This window comes from Camelus dromedarius, chromosome 2 (assembly GCF_036321535.1).
Source record: "Camelus dromedarius isolate mCamDro1 chromosome 2, mCamDro1.pat, whole genome shotgun sequence".
NCBI lineage: Eukaryota > Metazoa > Chordata > Mammalia > Artiodactyla > Camelidae > Camelus > Camelus dromedarius.
Window position 1 is genome coordinate 52172098 of NC_087437.1, and position 15370 is coordinate 52187467.

Here is a 15370-nt window from a genome sequence, read left to right on the forward strand (position 1 = left end):
GTCATAAGTGCCTCAGTAGGAGACATTCTCCTGGACACCAATTCCACAGGTACAACCTTAGCCATGGGCAGATGGGAATGGGTGGTGCTGCCGGATGGTTCTAGGAAACCAAGGAGCTTATCTCCAAACCTGAGAAACACTCTGAGCGCTCAAGTTTTTCACATAGTTGACATGGAAGTGAAACCTAACCAGGTCTGTTTCTAGTGGGTCCCCTTCTTTGTTCTCTTTTACTTCATTCAACAGTTAGCAAAGCCTCCCACATACCAAGTGTTAAGGAAACAGAGATGGAGATGACAATTATCCAGTCTGTAGGCCTAAAATGATTTCAAAATAGAAATCTGGAAGAAAAAAAAACCCTAAAAGACCAAGAGATAGAAGCCACAATCATGGGCACCACCTTGGGTTTTTCCTAATGTACTTGATTTATCAGTCAGTCCATACAGTATCTTCCACACATATTTACGACACTGTCTTTAACCTCGCTGCTCCTGCCTTCTCAGACAAGACAATCCTTTGCTGTGGGGCTGTCCTACGCACTGTAGGGTGTCGAGCCACATCCTTGGCCTCTACCCACTAGATGTCAGTAGCACCTCCTACCCAGGTGTGACAATCAAAGGTGTCTCCAGACATCATCACATACTCTGAGAACTGATGATTTATGACCTCCTAGTGAACATCTCTGTGCAAGCAAATCACTCTTGTGCCCATCTGCTCTCATTTGTTTTATTTCTTGGTCAGATTGAAAATTCTAGAATAGGGATCACATTTGTAAGGAAAACTACCTTATATTTTTAAATATGTTCATGGACAAATAGTAATTTTAGATCAGAAATGTGAGCAGTGAACAAACACAGTGCAACATCAGTAATCTATTAAGACCAACCAAGCCTGCCTGTATTCTTACAAGTCTGCTTCTTGACTCCTAAGTAGGCTTCAATGCCACAATTTCTTTGTAACTAAATTACTCTAAAAATACATTCAGCTTCTCTCTGGAGTACAACATGGAAAAGGTACATTTAAAATTGACAGGCCTTTGAGTTCCAAGGTCCACTTCCAAGCCTGGACATGTTCCATGCAAACCCTGATCTAACAAAAATAGAAGTGAGAAAAACCCGACATGCCTGCCTAGGAAATTGGTTAAAATATACCGGGTATCTTCATTTCTGTTATGTGTGAAAGAAAGCATTACTCCTTGTCAGGCAAAATTCAAATGAGGTGAGATCCAACAGTTTGGTATGGCAGGACTTCACCTCCAAGCATCTCGGGCACTGTGAGCTAAGGAGCCAAGAAGGCAGACCAGCCCAGGATTAGAGAAAGATGAGTCTGGGCAGAGGACAGAGAAGGGACTTGGAGAATTTAGGGGATTGTTCCCTTCTGTCCAGGAGTAGTGAACAGAACATCTGGAATGGAGGTGTGATCTTCTCTCTTCTTGGCTGGTGGCCTGATGGTTACTGAGTTCAGGAGGCTGTGAATGGCAGGCACTCAGACACACTTGTTACAGATGCTGATTAAGTTCTTTCTAGCTCAAGTAACCTGTGCTTTAGTCACCCACTTGTCACAGAACAGGAGGTTCCTGAGATCCAGAAGAAGGAGGCTTCCTCTGGTCCACAGGTAGAGGGAATCCTGAAGCTGGACTCTGGGCCTTCTCTGACCCCTCTCCCACTGTCACCAACACCCTGCTGTCCGCAATCCCTCCCCTCCTTTGTGCTTCTTCATAATTTACTTTTTCTCTTCTCGCTTCTTCTACCTCTTTGTCTAATCCTCTCTGCCCCAAAGCTCTGTTTTTCTTTCTTGAAGTGTGGTAAAAGAGAAATGCAGCTGGGAGAGAGAGGTGTACACTGCATTCCTGATTACATTTTCCTCTACAAGTTACATCTATTAAAGGTGCTTCCTCACATGAGCTAGGGTGACAGCCTGTTATCTGCTGATATGGGGATACAGATGCAAAGAGGAAGGCAGAGAAGAGAAAAATAGTAAATGCAGCCAGGTGAGAAACACGGTTCAGTAAACATCTTTTAAATATCAATTATACCCTAGTATATTGTCTGATATGCTTATAAACATATACAAAATAAAGCAAACTCCTACCAAGGATGTAGTTTTGTAAAGAGCCCAGAGTGGTCAGTACTTTGCCCCAATCCCCAACAGCTTCTATCCTGGGGCTCACCCTGCTGTGATCCATGTGCACTGAGAGCCTTGAGGCAGCACTACAAGATCCTGAATTACCAGAGATTCAGTTATGTCCATCCTTCTGTCCCAACTAAGACATAAAACGAATGAACACACTTCTGCAACAGCAGGGATTGAAACAAAGAGGTTTCTGGCCATGCAGCCAGGAAATTCAATACCCACTGTATTCTCTAAATAATCCTCTTAATTAAGGGTTTACTATGTTATTTAAAGAAATAAATGGATAAGAACTTTAAAAATTGAAATCCCTGAAAGGAAAGCTACTCAGAGAGAGTCAGGGCTTGGAGAAGAGCAAAGTAGAGGCAGAGTAAGAGAAACATTTAGATGCTGCAATGAGCCAGCATTCCACCCCTGGGCATATGCCCAAAAGAACTGACAGCAGAGTCTAGAAGAGGTATCTGTATCATGTTCATAGCAGCATTACTTGCAATAGCCAAAAAAAGGTAGAAGCAACCCAAGTGTCTACTGATGGATAAATGGATAAACAAGATGTGGTACATACATACAATGGAATATTATTAGGCTTAAAGAGGAAGGAAAACCATGCAACAACATGGATGGACCTTGAGGACACTGTGTTACGGGAAATAAGCCAGTCACAAAAGACAAATACTGTATGTTCCCACTTATATGAGTCACCTAGTATAGTCAAATTCAAGAGACAGAAAGTGGAATGGTGTTTTCCAGGAGCCGAGGGGTAAAAAGGAATGGGGAGTTGTGGTTTAATGGATATAGAGTTTCAGTGTTGCAGCAAGAAAAGAGTTGGAGATGGATGGTGGTGACGTTGTCCCACACTATGAATGTATGAATGCAGTATACACCATATACTTAAAAATGGTTATGATGGACTGCCCAAGGCAATCTACAGATTTAATGCAATGTCTATCAAATTACCCAGGACACATTTCACAGAACTAGAACAAATCATAATAAAATTTATGTGGAATCACAAAAGACCTAGAATTGCAAAAGCATTACTGAAGAAAAAGAAAGAGGCTGGAGGAATAACTCTCCCAAACTTCAGACAATACTACAGAGCTACAGTAATCAAAACAGCATGGTATTGGTACAAAAACAGACATATGGACAATGGAACAGAACAGCCCAGAAGTGAACCCACAAACTTTTGGTCAACTAATCTTCGACAAAGGAGGCAAGAATATACAATCGAATATAGACAAATGGTGTTGGGAAAACTGGACAGCAGAGTGTAAGTCAATGAAGCTAGAACACTCCCTTACACCATACACAAAAATAAACTCAAAATGGATCAAAGACTTAAACATAAGACAAGATACAATAAACCTCCTAAAAGAAAATACAGGCAAAACATTATCTGACATACATCTCAAAAATGTTCTCCTAGGGCAGTCTACACAAGCAATAGAAATAAAAGAAAGAATAAACAAATGGGACCTAATTAAACTTAAAAGCTTTTGCACAGCAAAGGAAACCATAAACAAAACAAAAAGACAACCTACGGAATGGGAGAAAATTTTTGCAAAAGATGAAACCGACTAAGGCTTGATCTCCAGAATAGATAAGCAGCTCATATGACTTAATAAGAAAAAAAAAGAACAACCCAATCCAAAAATGGGCAGAAGACCTAAACAAGCAATTCTCCAAGGAAGAAATATGAATGATCAATAGGCACATAAAAAAATGCTCAATATCACTAATTATCAGAGAAATGCAAATCAAAACTACAATGAGGTTATCACCTCACACCAGTCAGAATGGCCATCATTCAAAACCCACAAATGACAAATGCTGGAGAGACTGTGGAGAAAGGAGAACCCTCCTACACTGCTAGTGGAAATGCAGTTTGGTGCAGTCACTGTGGAAAACAGTATGGAGATTCCTCAGAAGACTAGTAATAGACTTACCACATGACCCAGTCATCCTGCTCCTGGGCATATATCCAGAAGGAACCCTACTTCAAAAAGACACCTGCACCCCAGTGTTCATAGATGCACTATTTACAATAGCCAAGACATGGAAACAGCCTAAATGTCCATCAACAGATGACTGGATAAAGAAGATGTAGTATATTTATACAATGGAATACTATTTAGCCATAAAAAAGACAACATAATGCCATCTGCAGCAACATGAATGTCCCTGGAGAATGTCATTCTAAGTGAAGTAAGCCAGAAAGAGAAAGAAAAATACCATATGAGATCACTCGTATGTGGAATATAAAAAAAAAAAAGAAAAGAAAAGAAAAAATGCTTATGATGGTAAGTTTTATGTTATGTGTGTTTTACTACAATTAAAAAATCACCAGTATAATTCACTCTATTAACATACTAAAGACAAAAATCTATATAATCGAGAATATATAAAGAATTCTTACAGCTCAAAAATAGGGGGAAAAACCCTAATTTTTAAAAATGGAGGTGTTGGCTATACAAGTGCAACAGGAGGGATGTTTGTAGTGACAGGAATGCTCTATCCCTTGACTGTATCACTGTCAATATCTTGGTTATCACACTGTTCTACTGTTTTACAATGACAGTTGTCATTGGGGGAAAGTAGGTAAAGGATACACAGGCTCTCTCTGTATTTTCCTTAAAACTGCACGTGAATCTAATTTTTTCAGAATAAAAAATATAATTTAAAACAATAGGAAGACATCACCACAGAGGTGACATGGCACCCTTTCCTTATGTTGCATTATATCAGGAAGTACGTGTTACTGACTGTCTCATGGATAAACACTCGTTTAAATGTGGTATATCTATCCAGGTTTCCTCACTGTAAAGCTGGTATTTTTCTCTTTGTAATTAGTAAGTATCTTGCTTTGAAACTCTGCAAATATCCTGTTTCTCATCCTACCTCCATTTTAGCATGCACAGGTAGATCTGGTCTGCAACAACCATTACTGTGGAATTTGCCAGTGATTTTTCTATTTCCATCATTTCTTCTATATTTATGAATTAGAATTCTACATAAGCAGGAGCTGCTCCTTCTCCCCATTTATTTATTTATTCAATTATTTATTTACAGAAGCATGGACTCATAGATACTTATTTTATTCTATAGATTATAATCCATTACTACCATTATTTATTTTGTTGCTCAAACTGTCCCAGACTCAGCTCTTGGGAGCTCCTTTAAGTTAGCCCCCAGGTCATTTCAACATGTCCCACCCTTCTGTGACGACTTCCTTACTTTCTGGCACCGTAAAGACCTCACTGGCTTATTACTTCCCCTGCCCCAGTCCAGGCATCAGCCATCTCTCCAAGGAGCCCTAACTCCTTTCCTTAAGAACTTAAGTTTGTTCTCAAAATACTCCTGTGAAGTAGAATCTTAGTTTTCTGATAACTCAGTCACTCACAAAATTCATCCATACAAAAGTGAAGCCTAAACCTCATTACAGTACTTAACATCTATTTTTTAAATAATATAAAAATTTTAAATAAACTTTATAAATCCATTAAATTATTTTTCAAGGGAGATGAAATCACTTTTTCAATAATGAAACTAAGATCACAAAAACCAACTGTGATCACTAAGTGAAGAATAAATTTTGTCTATCATGATTCTTTTCAGGAAACCTGGTTCAACGCTTTCAGCTATTTCTCAACTAAAGCCAATCAAAACTACTAAATAAGTAACTTCCCCTATTCTTTCAAAGTCTTGGTTCACAATTTATCTGATTGTTCTTCCCCATCAGTGGACACCAATAATATGCAGTACATACTTTTTCACAATGCCTCAATGAGACACTAAAAAAGACTTATTTTCTCATCCTGGTTTTTTTGGGAAGGAAAGAATGAAAGAAGGAAGGGAGGGAATGAGGGAAGGGGGACAAGACAAGACAATTATCTTCTCAAGCTCATGTAATAAGACAGGGATTCACTTCTAGGACCCAGGCCTTAAGACATCCTGTGTTCTTTCTTCATGAGGATACTTATTATTTAATCAATAAGGTTTAGATAATGCTCTTATTAGTTTACACTGTAATTCTCTGCCATTAACTTCAGCTAATACTCCAATTTGTAGCATAGTGTAAATACATAGTAGATACATTTCCTTGAAGGAGTTTCTTTTGGTTGTAGAGCAAAAGGGAAGGAAGAATAAAAAGTGTAGAAAGCAATTTATATGCCGCACTAAGCTATTGTATACACTTTGTTAAACTTTTTTTTAGGATCAGTTGTGCATTTTGATTCTTAAAAAAGATCCTTCGGGGGGGAAATGAGCTTTTTGCTTTTACAGATAGTTTTATGGCTGTTAAACGTGTCCTCTTGGCACATGAAGCACACTGCTCTCAGGGAATGCAGAGTAATTTTATAATTAGCCTAAGTAAAATATAATTAAAAAGGTAAATCTACTGAAAAAAACTGAGTGACCTAAGGGAAACTGCATCCACAGTTCAGTTTTTTGATTTTATATAGCGAATCACAATGATGCTCATTTTAGTCCCAAGGGCATTCATTATATTAAAAGTAATATTAAATATTCTTATTCAGCTATTTCTGCAATGTGCATTATTTACTAACTTGAGTAGCATATCACAAACTAAAAGCAAAAGAATATAATATTTTTTATTACCGACATTTGTTGTGGCCTTACTATCCACCCTGCTCCATTGGCAGTCAATATACCAGTATCTTTGTAATTCAATCTAGGAGAATATAAAGTTCATGTATTACCCAGTACGCTGAAGACCCCCTTCAGAAATTTATGCAAGATGCTAGTTTCTTCATTTTTCAAATTATGTAATCTTTAGTGTGGTGGAACACATTAATATAAAGCAAAACCCTAGTGAGACAGAGTACCAAAGCATGGTTTATTTACTCATCTGACAAATATTTACTGACCATCTACCAGGTTTATATTACTAAATCAGATGCTATGTGGAAATTAAAAGAAATACAACATGTAGTCATGCTTCAAGGAGCTTCCAGTCAAAATGCAGGGAGAAGATAAAAAATAAAATGAATAAAACAGGAGTTGAGTAAAACTGTAAGTATCCATGGGCATTCATTAGGCAGGGGAACAGGGCTCCAGGCTTCACTGAAGGGTTGTACCTGGCTGTTAAAGGACACGTACCCTTGAGTAGCAAGGAGAACTGCCCCAGACCAGCTCCAGAGCCAGAAGGTGTCAGCTGGCATCTGGGGTTCAAAGAGTCGACCAACAGAGCAAAGGAGGACAAAGTTTGTGAGGAAGACAAAGGCTGGATGGGGCTCAGAATGCAAGGCCAAAGAGTTTGTGTTTTAGTAACAATGGTGAAGCACTGCAAATTACTGAGGAGGCAAGTAATAACAATAGAACAGGATATTAAAGAATTTAGTCTGGTAAAGATGTGCAGAGGAGCTGGAAAGAGACGAGACGAGGGTTAAGAGGAGGCTAACACAGATTTTCAAGCATGACATTCTGATCCAACTAAAGTCAGCTGGCTCGGTAGAGGAAGGAACACAGGAGACACTTCTAGGAAGGTGACAGATCCTGGGGGTGCAGGGCAAGGACTGGGGAGTCCACTGTACCTGGATGTGAATCCTGACTCAGCTACTCACTGCCTGTTTGAGCTTTAACAAATTGTCGACCGTCCCATGCTTCCCTTTTCCTCAGGGAAAAGTGGTTAGTGCTCTCTATTTTAAAGCACTAACTCTGGCACACTGCAGACATTCTCTTACTGGTGATACTTGAAGAAGACAGGAGCTGCCTGCAGGTCTGAGCCCCTCAAGACGCTTCCCAGGGTTGCCTCTAGGCCGGCACCTCCGAGCCTGTATCCCCAACTCCTGAGTCTTGGGAATGCCCTGGATGCACCTGCTTCCTGATTCAGCCCAGCCTGTAAACCTCTCTGACCGCACTTCTCCCACACACTACCTTCCTCATCTATCCCCCTAGCCCTACAATCTGCTTTCACATCTGCTTTCACTCCACTTTTCAAACTAGTATTTACTGAACCTCAATTATGTGCCACAGACTGAGCTGGGGACATGGGATTGAAAGAGCAAGCAGAACACATCCCAGCCCTTACAGAGCTTACACTTCAGGACGGGATACATATCTGAACAAATAACCACACAAAAACATATCATTATAAACCACAGATAGTGACAGGAAGAAAAATCAAAATCAATGATTAGAAATTACATGTGGGGACACTCCCTTCACGGGTTCACGGTCTCATTCTGGGATGCAGCGCAGGTGTACACCTTCCCTCTTCGCCCTGTCCTGACTTAATAGACGATCTGTTGATCCTTGCGCCTCCTTGCCCACTTTGCCAGAAGGTTGGATGTTGCCTCTTTTACTTCTGTGAAGAGGTACCCCCTCCTCAGCATCACGAGGACCATATCCTGAAGGGGAGATTTTGCCTTGCCCTGTGGCACTCCAGCCCCACGCTTCAGCTCTAGTTGTTTCTTTTTTTTTTTTTCTTTCAGAGATAAAAGTAATCCAATTTAGTTGGCTCAAGGCCTAAATCTCCTCCCTTCCTCTCTAAAGAATTTAGGCCCAGGGCTCTGGACACCTTTTCTTCCCCTGGCTCTTGCTGCTCTCCTTCCCTAATCGGCAGGACATCCTAACCAAAATGGGGATGACTACAGGCATCCCAAAGGACTCTCTGTTAGGATGCATGTTAGCTCCCTGGGGGAAATTCAGATAGGATAGTTTAAGGAAAAAATAATTAATTTTTCTTTGCAATACTGCATGGCCCCAATACAAGCTAGGGGACCAAGAGTGTAGTAGAGAATAACCTTTGTTTTGTTGGAGGTTTACAGGGACACTATGACAAAGCCCACGGGGATGGCTGCAAGAACAAAGAATGCCTGCAGCAAGAAGATTACAACAATCAACCACACCCCCTCCCTTATTTTACCTCCCACTCCCTTATTTTTTGTATAAAAGGAGCCTTTATTCTGACTGGAGCAGGATGGTTCTCCAAGACATTAGTCTGCCATCCTCTCAGTCTGCTGACTTTCCAATAAAGTTACTATTCCTTGCCCCAACACCTCGTCTCCCAATTTACTGACCTGTCGTGCGGAGAGCAGAACGAGTTTGGACTCGACAACAAGAGGTCTGACCAAAAAATGGGTCATTAAATTACAATACCATGTTGCAGCTGGACTTGTTTTGTCAAAGGGAAAGTAAACAGGGGAAGTCCCGTATGCCCAACTGTTCCTGACCCTATTTCAAGACCAGGTCTAAGGAACTCCTTAAGGGACAGTCTTCTGGACCATCTAACCCTAATGCCCCATCTGGGAGGCTGGAGACCCCAGACCCCATGAATCAGCTCCTGGATCTGGTGTTTGGAGTATTTAACAACAGAGACATGGTTGAAGAGGCAAGAAGGATTCAGGGACAACAGCGAAAGGCACAATGCTCAGTGGCAGCCCTAACCCCTACACCATCTCGGGGTTACCCTCCCTTTCGAAGACCCATAGTAAGGACAGGATCCAGGACACCTGGATCAGAGACACTGCCTCACCAAGAAAGGATCTGCTTCAAGTGCTGCCAGGAGGGCCACTAAAAGGACGAACACCTGTTATATGGAAAAGGTCCACTGGGACCCTGACCGATATGCAAACGAGAAGGTCCCTGGAAGCGGCACTGTCCCTAGTCCCCAAGGGGGCTTGGGGCTCCCAAACCAATGACAGCCGAGAGAACTGAAGACTGACAGGTCCCTGGCTGGCTGACCCTCCCCGGCTCCCAAAGCACACCTGGTCATTTCTCTGGAGGTGCCTCGGGGAACCTTTGATGTGGCTGGTAGGAAAGTTGTTTTCTTATTAGATACGGGGACCGCCCACTCTGTGCTGACTCTTTTCTCCAGACCCTTGTCCTCCTAATCCTGTACGATAATGGGGATCGACAAAAAGCCCCAAACCAAGCAATTCACACCCCTCCCCTTAGCTGCCTCCTAGAAAATTTTACCTTTGCACATCAGTTTCTGTTCATGCCTGAGTGCCCCATCCCCTTGTTGGGAAGGGACTTGCTCACTAAATTCCAGACAATACTCCAATTTGGAAACCTTCACAAAAAAGACATCCACCAAGAAAAACGATTGCTCTTGGCCTTGAGAGCCCACCTCAGGACCAAGCCAGAGGTCTCCATTCCACCCCATTATTGTTTCTCAAGTGAACCCCGCTGTCCGGAGCACTGAGGTCCCTGGCAGAGCTACTACTGTTAGGCTACCTTTAGAAACGAGACCACCTGAGGCTATAGGCAAGCCTCTTGACATCAAAGGCTGAACTGAAGGCAATAATTAGAGAACTCAAACCCAGGGAGGATCCTCAGAAGTGTCTGTAAATAGAGTTCCAAAATGGGAGGCCACCAGTCTAACTAAACTGACCATAGCTGATATTCAGAGCCTGATACGAATTTAGGGGGGAAGGCATCTCCCCTAAGCTAAATGAGGGAAAATAAACTGTCCTTGTTTTACAAACGTAGTCTTTACGGTAACAGAGGTGTGACTCCAGAAATAATCCAAAACCCACCAATCCTTGTACCACTCCCAAAATCCCCCTTAAGAGATTTATAAGTATCTAGGAAAAATAACCTCTTTCTGGCCTTAAGGAAACAAAGTCATCCTAGGAGGAACTTGCCTTTCTATGCTTTTGAGATACAAATTTCAAGAAAGGGGTCTTTTGTCATTTATAGGCAGTTATCAGCTGTACTCTGATGCTGTTGCAAAGGTGCTTCATCTTTAAGAAGAGTCACAGGATCGGTACAGAAGCAGTTACAACAGTTTCACAACAAGATGATGGCTATGTGTGAGAAGATTTCAGCCCATACCACCCTCAGACTCAAGAAACAAGAAGCTGTCCTGTCCCTGGGGCCCCTAGATTAGGCATTCAGATTTTTACTCCTTGATAGGCAGTGTCAACGTCCCTACTCAGCTACAGAAGACAGACCACAGCCCGTCTGCACCCCAATAAGATTATGGGAATGAGATAGGAGGGAAGGGCACAGGAAACAGCCATTATAGGAATGACACAACAACAAGCACAAAGATGGTGGAAAAGTCAACTCCCAAGAGACATGGAGGCCCAAGATGGCGGGAGATTCGACCTCCAGTGGACCTTGAGCTTCATTATGCACAGTGTAATGTATTAGCAGTGAATGACACACCCACAGGCGCCATGACAGCTCCAAGGATGACCATGAAAGGTCAGAGAGGGTGGTGGCCCAGTTCCTGGGGTCCCTGCTCCTTCCCCAAAGTAGTTGTAACAATCCTCCCACTTGCTAACATATGAAAACTAGCCTTCTGAGACAACCTTCTGAGATAGCCTGCACTCTGTCAATGGAGTGTACATCTCTCTAAATTAATCTACTTTTATTAAAAAAAAAAAAAGAAGAAATTACACATGAGATGTGTGAGTTGGAAGGGGGAGGGGTTGTTAGGAAAGATGTCCCTGAAACCATGATGGTATGTGGTTCATGTCACCTCAGGACTGAGTAAGAGTTAACCAGGCAAAGAAGGGGAAGAGCCAGGGCGGCTGCCGCATGATGAACAAGAGGGAGAATGGTCAGAGACAGGGTGGTGAGGCCAGACCTGCAGGTAGAAAGACACGGCTCAGTTTTGAGGGGAGAGTGACATATCAGCTTGGCCTTTCTCCTCACCTCCATTTCTGTCTGCTCCTCTCACGGGATGTACACAGATAAAGCCAGTCTAAAGCACGAATCAGACTTAACAATCAAGCTACCACCCTCTCCCAGTTTCACACTCAGATCTGGACTTCAGTCAAACCAGTGAGAGAGGGAACAGAGGAGGTGGAGGAAGGACCACTGGGCAGCCTGTGAAGGACAGGAGCCCTCACCAACAGCCTTCTACAGACCACACTGCTCCGGGCCACAATGTTGATGCCCTATAGTATGGGCAGCTGGTACAGGGAGGCTTGCCTTAAAAATCACATTTCCAAAAGTGCCATGAACCAGCAATAGATGAGAAGCTGTTAGCCACACTTACCAGGTTGGAGCAGCCAATCTGAAAAGAGACATGATGAAGACTCTATACTTTTTCAAACCATGTTTAGTCCTACCTGAAGCCAAGTCTTCTGGTTTGAGGGATAGATATATGCAAAATACCTTATGTATTTTAACAAGTAACTACCAGTGAACAACTAGAGGGAAAGAGAAGTGCAAAATGCATGCCTCTTACAATCCAGTTTGGGCCACACAAACACCCAAAACAGCACAAGAGGAAAGAGAAGTATTAAGTTGTGGGGTATACACTATATATGGTGCAGGAGCATGGAGAAGAGAGACTGGAAGGGCTTAGAAGAGGCTCCAAAGAAATGTGGAATGTAAACTGAAGAAGAGCTAGGATGTGGACAAAAGAAAGTAAAGTGTCAGGCTCTGTCAAATCCAGAGGTAAAAGAAGCGTGGAGGTCTAAGGCACAGTGGGGTGAACAGCGCCACTGGAGTAGAGGGTTCTTCTGCCACTGAGACCCAGTCTCACCCCAATAATCTGGAAAGAGAGCAAGACCCTTCCCTTGCCTTGGGAGACTGGATACTGTAAGAGCCTCTCTACCGAATAAACTGGCACAATGGAACTCCTTGAACTTGCAGACAGATATTTCCAGTTGGGAAAGAGCCCCTTCTAGGGCCAGAGAGTTCAGAAACATCCAACAGGTAAGTCTGGCTAAAACAGGTCATAGAGAATGAGAACTCTCTCAGACTTCTAGTCCTTTGAGGTGGCGAAATAAGGCTTTCATGGAGCAAATATGTCTACCTCTTTCTACTTAATCTGGGAAGTCCTACTTATCCACCGGGAGCTGTTCTGTAAAGCTGGTTTTTAATACAATAACTGATTAGGAAAGGGATGGCTGAGGGAGTCTTCTCCCAAGAACAGGTCACTGAGGGTGAGACGAAGCATGAAAACAGTACGTTCAGGAAGAAAAGGATGGCTGCTGACAAAGCACATTGGACTCAACCAGTATGTACTAAGCGTCTGCACTCTGCAGTACAGAAAAACACTGGGAAAAAAGCTTGATGGAGGGAAAGAGGAGTAAGTGGGAAAGTGGCTGATTACGGATCATTGCAAGGTGAGAAAAACTGTATGAGTACCACTCCTTTTTTGTCTGAAGATGGATGATGATAATGATAGCCATTACCTTTGACTTCTTTATAACAAGCCTTGACCTTATTGGCATTTTATTAGACCATCTCAGCCTCCTACTTTACTCTGCAAAAATCAATAGTGGATAGGTTTGAGTTATCCGACAACAGATTTCTAAAACTTCAGTTAGAAAAAATTTGAGAACAAAGAAGCTCCCCACAGGAGGTAGCACAAGAGGACACCTAGAACATGAAGACTCTGGTGCAGTTTCCTGCCATTCCACTAGCACACAGCTTAGCTCCAAAATAAGTTATTAGCAGCCACTAATCCAATGGACAGATATTCCTGACAGACTAAAGCTAAAGGAAACAGTATAAGACATCTGTCGCATTTATCTATTGATCTGGGGATGAAAAGTTCAGAAATTCACACAAAAACAGTGCTAACTAGTCAACCTGATCTAAGAAAAATAAGATCTTAAAGCATCTGTGCTTCGCACAGGGGCTCAGCAGGGACTCAGCAGATGTTTCCTGAATTTAAACAATATACCTTTGTTAAAGGTTATTTTTATAAGGAACATGTCTGTATGTTATTCAAAAACTTCATTTGCAAATTTATACAAACCCATATGGCATTCTGGAACTTTGTTTATTATTAATCATCCACAATAATAATAAAACACATTCTAAGTATCAATGAGATATAATTTAAAATGAAATAATTAACATTTATATATAAGAATTTGTATTTCCCAATATAATGAAAGATGCTAACGTGCTCAGTAGAGGGCACTAGAGGGACACTATAGGAGGAAGGGGCTCTCGTTTCCTGCACACACGAGGAGTAGGGGTGATGAAATCTGGTGGAGCTCTATCCCAGCCATGCACCCAGAATGTGCAGTTCCTTGGCAACTTTGCAGTCTTGGCCTGGCCTGGTGATAGCCTTCCCATGAGCCTCTCCACATGGAAACCAACGTTCTGAAGGCCTTCTGCCTACATCACTCCCTTCTGCCTACCCAAGCTTCTGCCTGCTGTACACACCCACACCCTTAACTACTCACTGCTCATGCCTCCTCTGCACTCCAGAGGGCACTACCTGCCCAGCAACCTCACACCAGTGCAGCCTGGGTAGAGGCAAGCTTCTCTGCTATCCTGTGGGCTGAATTACATTTTCTCCAACAAGGTCTGAACCCGAACCTTGGGAAGGGGACCCTCCTTCCACTTTTGTCTTTCCTGGGTATTCTCCCTCAGCCCAAGAGAAACATAGTTTCCTTGTATTGTTTGGTCACTTATTCCTTAGAGTTTAAAAATTCTTTATATTAAACTTCCTTTGCATAATCTATCATGTGGTTTCCATCTTCTGATTGGACACAAACTGATTCAACAACCAAGGTCAAGGTGTAGAATTGACTGTAGGTACTATTTTCCTGATTTGTGTACTGAGAAAATATAAGCATTATATTTAAAAAACTAAGTAGTTTACAATGAGGTATCACCTCACACTGGTCAAAATGGCCATTATTAAAAAATCTACAAATAATAAATGCTGGAGAGGGTGTGGAGAAAAAGGAACCCTCCTATACTGCTGGTGGGAATGTAGTTTGGTGCAGCCACTATGAAAAATAATATGGAGGTTCCTTTAAAAAACTAAAAATAGAGCTACCACATGATCCAGCAGTCCTACTCCTGGATATATATCCAGAGGAAGCTCTCAATCAAAAAGGTACATGCACTCCAATTTTCATAGCAGCACTATTTACAATAGCCAAGACATGGATGCAAACTAAATGTCCATTACAGATGACTGGATAAAGAAATTGGGAGATAGATATAGATAGATAGATAGATAGATAGATAGATAGATAGATAGATAGATAGATATAAAATATATATGAATATATATATGAATATTAGCCATAAAAAAAGAATAAAATGCCATTTGCAGCAATATGGATGGACCTAGAGATTATCATACCAAGTGAAGTCAGAGAAAGACAAATATCATATGATATCACTTACATATGGAATCTAAAAAATGATACAAATGAACTTATTTACAAAACAGATTCATACACATAGAAAGCAAATTTATGGTTACCAAAGGGGGAAGAGGGGAGGGAGAGAAGGGACAAATTAGGAGTATAGGATTAGCAGATACACACTACTATATATAAAA

General features: G+C 41.7%; 1 protein-coding gene across 10 annotated transcripts in view; it reads right to left on the bottom strand.

Annotated features, from left to right (window-relative positions):
• Positions 1-15370, bottom strand: part of C2H3orf70 (chromosome 2 C3orf70 homolog) — an 87374-nt gene that overhangs the window by 28013 nt on the left and 43991 nt on the right. The window lies entirely within an intron of this gene.